Source organism: Canis lupus, chromosome 15, assembly GCF_011100685.1.
Source record: "Canis lupus familiaris isolate Mischka breed German Shepherd chromosome 15, alternate assembly UU_Cfam_GSD_1.0, whole genome shotgun sequence".
Lineage (NCBI taxonomy): Eukaryota > Metazoa > Chordata > Mammalia > Carnivora > Canidae > Canis > Canis lupus.
In genome coordinates, this window is record NC_049236.1 from 49,627,489 (window position 1) to 49,635,887 (window position 8,399).

The window sequence follows — 8,399 nt, forward strand, 5'->3', positions numbered from 1 at the left end:
TTTCCTAGTCAGCACTACTGAGGCTATCCACCTGATAGACTGCTTTCATTCCCTAAAAGATGGTGACCTTGCCTGAAATAATCCACTCTTGTTCCCCTTCTGCCTCCCATTTCATACAGCTCCTGGGAGCTCCTTTATGTTTGCTAGATGAAATGGTGTCCAGTTTATGAACCATTGAAATGGATCAGTTAGATCTTTTAATTCACACAGTTGATTTTTTTTTAACAGATTTGGTGGCAGAGATGGAATCCAAAGTGAACTTCTAGTAGCATTCAGAGACAATGAGAACCAGAAATGGTACCCTCAAATCCTTTGAGTTCTGTCTTTATCACTATTTCTGAGGGCCATGAGTAAGTTCCTCTCAGTTCTGAGCTCCCTTGTCTTTGCATCAAGCTCCTGATCTAATTGGCTTTCTGGTCAGTTCCATACTGGGAACTGCTGGTAGTTCAGGTTGCAATTATCATGTAATTGATGAAAACTTTCAGCCTTTGATTCTGTCCTAAGATCCAGGTGGGAACTGCTGGTGGGAGTTCACAGTTCCCCATTTATGTGGAACCCCACCCCCCACCCCCACCCCATCCCAGTTCCCAGTCCCTATTTGTTGAGGTATGCTGGCTCAATTCTTCCCACATTCCAACTTCCAAGGTGGGAATTGTTGGTGTTTGTACATGGGATCTTCTGTTGGCAAGAATGTATTAACATTTCTTGGTTACTGCCAGTATATTAAGGTGTACATGTTTGTCTTATTTTGTGTAGATAAAGGCCATTGCTAGTGGGAATCTTGGAAGCAGCCACAAAATTGGCAGGCACAGACCAAACATTTAAAAGCTGTGAGAGTGCTTACCACCAAACCCGAAGACCTCTGTGTTAGAATAAGTCGGTCATAGAATAGGCCAGATTGACACTGGGTCGTTCACCAACCTCAAGAAAATTTCCATGCAGTGAGATACTGTAAAACATCACACATTTTCCAATCCAGTGCCATATCCTTATCAGGTATTATATCCAAGAAACCCAAAGGTTTAGATAGATAGATCCTTAAAGAACCAAGTGTGCCACCTTCTTGCATACCTGATTATTTTATGTTTAAGTACTATATAGTCCCCAAAGTGATAAATATCTACAAAAGTGGCAAAATCTTACTAAAAACAAAACAATTACAATGACCATTATGCAGAACATTCCAATTAGACAATATCATCCATTTAAGAAGAGCAGTAGAAAGTAAGGGTTCTCAAGTTAAACGAACAGAATGATATACCAATTTTAATTGGTATGCAGAACTTTCAAAAAGACTGTGATTCCAAAATAACTTCATTAAAAAATTTGTTACAAAAGGCCAATGAAAAGCTAAGGATATGAGAGATATCTAAACCAAGATGGTAAGACTGACTGACATGATTCCTATTGAATCCTTCTATCCTTCCTTACCTGAGTACTCATGCTTTATTAACTCTTTGTCTGAATTGACTTTCCACTTTGAAGAGGCTACTAAACAGCTACCTTTAATAATAAAACTTCTTGAGATTACAGGAGATCCTCCTCATATCTTTTACTCCTGGTCAAATACCAAACTAAGGGCCATAGTTAAAGAATTTCCTAAGCCCAGGAAGGGTCCTCAAAAGTTTTCTGAAGAATTTAGAGTCATTATCAGGGCCTATGACTCTGGGCTGTGAGATCTTAATCAGTTTCTGCACATGCTAGGAAGACCTGGGGGAGTCCAAAAATGGATGCAGGAAGCAGGATGGTATAACCCAGAGGATGATATCTGAGAATCTTGACCTTCAACACGGTCCCCTCATGGACCAGAAAAAGCTCACAAAATAGCAACTGATCTTTAAAAGTCATTCCTAGAGTCTTACCTGCTCACATTGATTGGTCTATTATTCAAACATTCAAATAAAGGAATATGATGAATCTGTGGCAGACTGAAAAGCCCAAATGGGGGCTCTCTTCCTATGGCATTCCAGGTTCCATACAATAAGTGAGGTCACCCAATCTGCTCTAGCTGCTCTGTTTGTAAATGGATTATCTCCTCAGGTTAGTGGATTGATAAAAAAGCAACAAATAGGATGGGAGGTTACCAGTTTGAGTGAACTTGTGACATAGTTGAGTACTTTGAAAGGACTTTGGAACAAGACTAAAGTTCACCAAGCGTTAGAACAGCTCCCAGACTATGTGCCTAAAATAACACTTGGACCTCCCTCATTGCGCACATCTAAGGGTCAACCATCAAAATGATGGCCTAAGGGTCAATGTTTCATTTGCAATCAACTGGCACACTGGGGGAAAAGGTGTCTTCCGAGACTCCTACGCCAATTCTTCAACATCAACTCCGATGAAGTAGCTCTGTAGTCAGAAGCTGATAATCAGAACCTGATTTAAGTTGCAACTCAAGTCTTTGCGGCATTACAAATCTTTACAAAACTAGAAAAACAGCTTAGATTCAAAATCTTTTTATAACTAGTGAGTTCTGTACTGATTCATGGCAGTAATTCTAAAATGAAAGCTGCAAGGTCTCTCTCTCTCTCACTTCCCCCCCTCCATATGTGTGTGTGTGTGTGTGTGTGTGTGTGTATACACACATACATACACTGTAGATGTAAAGTAATTTTCTACCTCTGGATGGTATTGCCAAATTTAATTATTATAAGAGCTCTATTGAAGTGGCTTAAAGACAATTGTTTATACAAATTAAATTCTCAGAAATAGAATAGAAACTAACCCAAATGAATTTTGAGTTCACATAATCTAGGAAAATATATGATATTAAAGCTAATTTAAAGTTTATTGACTTAATTAAAATAGACATGTGTTCAGATTATCAACATTAAAAAATACAAATATACAATTTTTATTCTACATATGCTTGTGGGTTTTTTTAAGATTTTATTTATTCATGAGAGACACGGAGAGAGGCAAAGACATAGGCAGAGGGAGAAGCAGGCTCCTCATACGGAGCCTGACGTAGAACTTGATCCCAGGACTCCAGGATCACACCCTGAGCCAAAGGCAGATGCTTAACCACTGAGCCACTTAGGCGTCCCTCTACATATGCTTATTAAAGGTCAAAATGAGTTCATGTTATCTCACACAAAATTTGTCAATAAGAAAAATAGCTGAGGATGATAAATGGTTTTGTTTAATGTCTCATTAAGTTTTTATTAGGATAAAGATTTTTAAGTGAACTTTCAAGATACTTTCCCAAATCTTTTTGGTAATTTGAAACCTTAAATTATTGCTAAGTTAAATGATGAATTAAGTTAAATTCATTGAATATCCAGATCATTGTATGTATCTATTTCCAAATAAGATACTGAAACATTAATTACTGAACATAAGTTTATCCACTTTTTGCTTCCTTTTACAGTAGAACTAAAGGTATTTGTGCCTATGAATAAACATGCTCTATGCCCTGCTGAAAAATTTATTATGAGAAACCATATATTCCTAGAGATTATATAAGGTATTTATAAATTTGCAAACCCACACAATGTTAATGTAAAAGACAGTCCATGATTGTTTACTTCTTTTTTTTTTTAATATTTTATTTATTTATTTATTTGAGAGAGAGCATGAGCAGGGGAGCAGCAGAGAGAGAGGGACAAGATGCTCAACTGACTGAGCTATCCAGGTGCCCCAATTGTTTACTTCTTTTTTTTCCCACTAGGAATAAGGTTTCTAAGGGTTAAGAATTTTAATATACATAACTAAAACTAGTAGAAGTAAAGGAAACATATCTGTATGCAAGGAAAGTACGGTGCACTTTTTCAGTAAAAGAAAGTATGAGGAGGGTGCCTGGGTGGTTCATTTGGTTAGACAGCTGCCTTCAGCTTGGGTCATAATCTCAGGGTCCTGGGATTGAGCCCCATGTCAGGTTCCCTGCTCAGCGGGCAGTCTGCTTCTCTCTCTGCCTTCCCCCTCCCTTTTTCATTCTCTCTCTCTCTCAAATGGATAAATAAAATCTTAAAAAAGAAAAAAAAAGAAAGAAAGTACACGGAATGAAAAAATATTTTTATTGAGGGAAAAGAAAGTAATTTTGTTCTAAGAGAGGCTGGTTATTTCAGAATGGCAAAGAGGAAAACATAGGACAAACCATAGAAAGTTCATGGAAGAAAGAATTTTGAGATAGGAATTTTATATATGCCAAGCTGGGTAAGACTGCATGAATTTATTACAAGTGTTTAAAAAATAAGCTATAATCGGAGCACCTGGGTGCTGAGTTGATGGGGCAGCCAACTCAATTTTAGCTGAGGTCATGATCTCAGGGTCCTGGGATTGAACCACAGCATCAGGCTCTGTGCTCAGTGGAGAGTGCTTCAGGATTCTTTTTCTCCCTCTGTGCCTCCCCCTGCTTACTCTTTCTCTCTCTCAAATCAATAAATAAATTTTTTTTTAATTTTTCTTTTTATTTTTCTTTCTTTTTTTTTTATGATAGTCACACACACAGATAGAGAGAGAGAGAGAGAGAGGCAGAGACACAGGCAGAGGGAGAAGCAGGCTCCATGCACCGGGAGCCCAACGTGGGATTCGATCCCGGGTCTCCAGGATCGCGCCCTGGGCCAAAGGCAGGCGCTAAACCGCTGCCACCCAGGGATCCCAATAAATAAATCTTAAAAAAAAAAAAAAAAAAAAAAAAGCTATAGGGGCACCTCGGTGGTTCAGTGGTTGAGCGTCTGCCTTCAGCTCAGAGCATGACCCCATGGTCCTAGGATCAAGTCCCACATTGGGCTCCCCCCAGGGAGCCTGCTTCTCCCTCTGCCTATGTTTCTGCCTCTCTCTGTGTGTGTCTCTCATGAATAAATAAATAAAATCTTTTAAAAAAAGCTTTATTATAAATGGTATACTATGTAAAACTAAATCTTAACATTCTTTCATCTGCTAAAAGGACAAACTTTCTTAGATTATTGGTCTGCTCTTAATAAGAAACTGCACAACTGTTTGACTTTCTGTATTTGCCAATGGAGTCGTTAATTGTCAGCATGGTTAAATGGATAACTAAATATTGTTTCACAGTGACTATGATCCTATTTGACCTTTTTTGAGATTTTTTACAAACTCCCCAACATCAAAGTCTAAATGAAGTCTTTTTGACTTCACACTAACTTTGGGATTTTTTAAGAGGATACATGGAACATCTAAAAAGACTTCCTCTCTCTTCTTACAAAAAGGAAGATGTTAAAGTACTTAGATATATTTGCCATGTTAAATTATAGGGGGAACATTGTCAAATGGGAAGTAATACTAAGCATTCTTTATGTTGTATTTATATAGGTCTAAGGTATAAATGTTCCAAAAATTGTGTGAAACTCCTGGCAATCTGATACGTCCTGATAGAATGTTGTCAATCATAATTCCAGTTAATATTATAAAATATTACGTGTCACAAAAATAACCAAGCTTCCTTATCAGCTCCATTATAATGAACTCTCATCAGATCTTTATAATGGGAATTTTGAAGTCTTTTGTTAGTTGCAGAAAATTACTGTTTTACTCTGATGCTTTGCGAAAGTAGAAGTGCTTCATCTTCAAGAACATTCGTGGAAAAGACTGGCAAACCCAAGGTTCTGATAACTTTATGATCATAAAACTGAACGAGGTAAGAATTTCCAGAACAAATAGAAAAAAACTGGACTCAAGCAGAACAAGAATAAATAAGATGGGATTGAGTGAACTGAGGAATATGATTGTAATTTTTATGACTTCTTGTTTGAAACAGCTCTGGTTAATGTGTTGCTTTTCCAGATTTGAGGAAACTTTAAGTTATCCATGACTCACAGCAATTTAGTAAAGTGTGCTATTGTAAACAAAGATGAAACATTTATTTTTTCTCTATACTTGACCCCTTCAGAATTTAGAAACTCTCGAGCATTTTTTTTTTTTGCAGTAAACTTGTTATTTACACAAATTCAGTAAGAATCTAAACTTGGAAACATTAGTTATATTACCAAAGCTTTGATTGGAATGTCATATTTGAGATAGAAGGGCATAGACTCAGATATGATTAGACAGTTTTAAGGAACTAAAGTTGACTTTACAGAGCCAATAAGGCCCCTTAATAAAAATAGACTTGGTACCTTGCTTACAAGATTCCAACAAAGTAAGCTTAAGAAGTGCTTATATGGGGCCATGGTCCTGGGAGATTCATGGGTAATGGCACTGTTACTCACAGTCAGATGGTAGCACAGTGCTAAGCACACATTGCGCCTTAGCAACAGCAGTGGAGACACTCCTGCCATTATAACCCCCGTGCTGGTGCAACCACCCTCGCTCCCTCTCTGTTCTTCCTCCCTTCACTCACACTGTAACTGATCAGCTGAAGGAAGGACAGATTGCTGACTTCAAGGAAATTTTCTCCCTATTAGACAAAGATGGCGACGGCACCATCACAACAAAGAACTTGGAACTCTCATGAAGTCACTGGGTCAGAACCCAAAAGAAGCAAAATTATAGGATATGACCAACAAGTTGGATGTTGATGGTAATGGCACCACTGACTTCCCAGAATTTTCGACTATGATGGCTAAAAGACATGAAAGATACAAACAATAAAGACAAGATTCATGAAACATTTTGAGTCTTTGACAAGGATGGCAATGGTTACATCAGTGCAGTAGAACTACATCACGTCATGACAAACTCAGGAGTAAAACTAACAGATGAAGAAGTAGATGAAATGATCAAAGAAGCAGATACTGATGGAGATGGACGAGTCAACTATGAAGAATTTGTACAGATGGTGACTGCAAAATGAAGACCTACTTTCAACTCCTTCCCCCTACCCTTAGAAGGATCAAATTGAATATTTTACTTATCTCTAGAAAAAAAAAGTTATTTTCCTCATTCTATTTATGTATAGAAAAAAAAAGTGCTTATATGGTCAATCACTATTCTTGCTGCACTTATGTAAATGATCAGACTAAGTCCAATGCAAACAACCTAACTTTGCTATGATTATCTTTGGAAAAAAGAAATGGAGATAATTGTAGAGAAAAAAATTTTGTTTGCACCTTTGTAGATATTAGATTCTAATTCTGTTAATTATCTTTGAGGTTTTGTTTTATACCTTCAAATTGGATTGGATCCTGGATTTATTTTTTTTCACAGGTAGGCTCCATGCTCTGTGTGCAGCCCTTTGTGGGCCTCAAACTCACAACCCTGAGATCAAGACCTGAGCTGAGATCAAGAGTCAGATGTTTAACTGATTGTGCCATCAGGTGCCCTGGATCCTAAATTCTTCTAGCTTCTTCAAATATTTGGCTACAACTCTCCAAACTAACATTTACAATTTTTCCCCGCCCTTCTAATTTGAAATCACTAAGAACAAAGACTTCCCTTGAATTTCTTTGCAAGAGAATACCTTAGGTCCTCCTCACTACCTAGATGGTAGCCAAACTTTGGGGACTTGGGCACACATCTCACAGCTAAAGAAGCCTCTCCCTGACATTTTGTTGTGTGCAGACACTGGAGACCTTTAAATCAAATCGACTAGGAAGAAAAGTAGCTAACATTGGTGTAGACTGTTTCCACCCAAGACACTGGATCAAGACTTCATATTTTAACTAAACATGAAACACTTTCTTCTTCCCTTTCTTTCTTTTACTCTGGCACTGGCCTTGAAAGGTAATGCCATCATCTGTATCTCCCAGGCCATTACTAATGGGGCAATCTTTCCAACTGCCTCACCCATTTCCCTGTCTCTGGTTAAGAACCCTAAACCTAGGGAAATTTGTATCCAGGTTCTGGACAAAAAACAAAAAACAAACAAACAAAAAAATTTAATTCTTAAAAAAGGGACACAGGGCAACCAGAATAGAACTGCCTATGTGGACTACAGGGCCTTAACATTTTACTGGCTTCCATGACTGTCACCTTTCTAGGCCTGACTCACAAATTCCAATAGGAATTATTAGGAGGCATTCATGATTCAGGATTGGTTTCCTTTATCAGGACCCTACTTCCCTGGTCAGTAGTGAGTACATATAAGATTATGATCAAGAATTTCTCTTTAGGGGATCCCTGGGTGGCTCAGCGGTTTGGCGCCTGTCTTTGGCCCAGGGCACGATCCTGGAGCCCTGGGATCCAGTCCCACGTCAGGCTCCTGGCATGGAGCCTGCTTTTCCCTCTGCCTGTGTTTCTGCCTCTCTCTCTCTGTCTATCATGAATAAATAAATAAAAGAAAAAAAAAGAATTTCTCTTTAACTCTTGAAATATTACAGAATCTGCTGCTAAAACTGTAGTTGCCCAACAAAAATCCTTTGACTCTCTGGCCAAAATTGTTCTTGATAATAGGATGTCCCTTGATTATCTTTTAGTTGAGCAGGAGATATCTGTGCTATGGCCAACATCATCTGCCATAACTGGATTAATACTTTGGGGGAAGTTGAAACTCAGTTACA

General features: G+C 38.1%; 1 pseudogene; it reads left to right on the forward strand.

Annotated features, from left to right (window-relative positions):
- Positions 1-6,304: 6,304 nt before the first annotated feature.
- On the forward strand, positions 6,305-8,075 carry LOC100683239 (annotated as a pseudogene).
- The last annotated feature ends 324 nt before the right edge of the window (positions 8,076-8,399 follow it).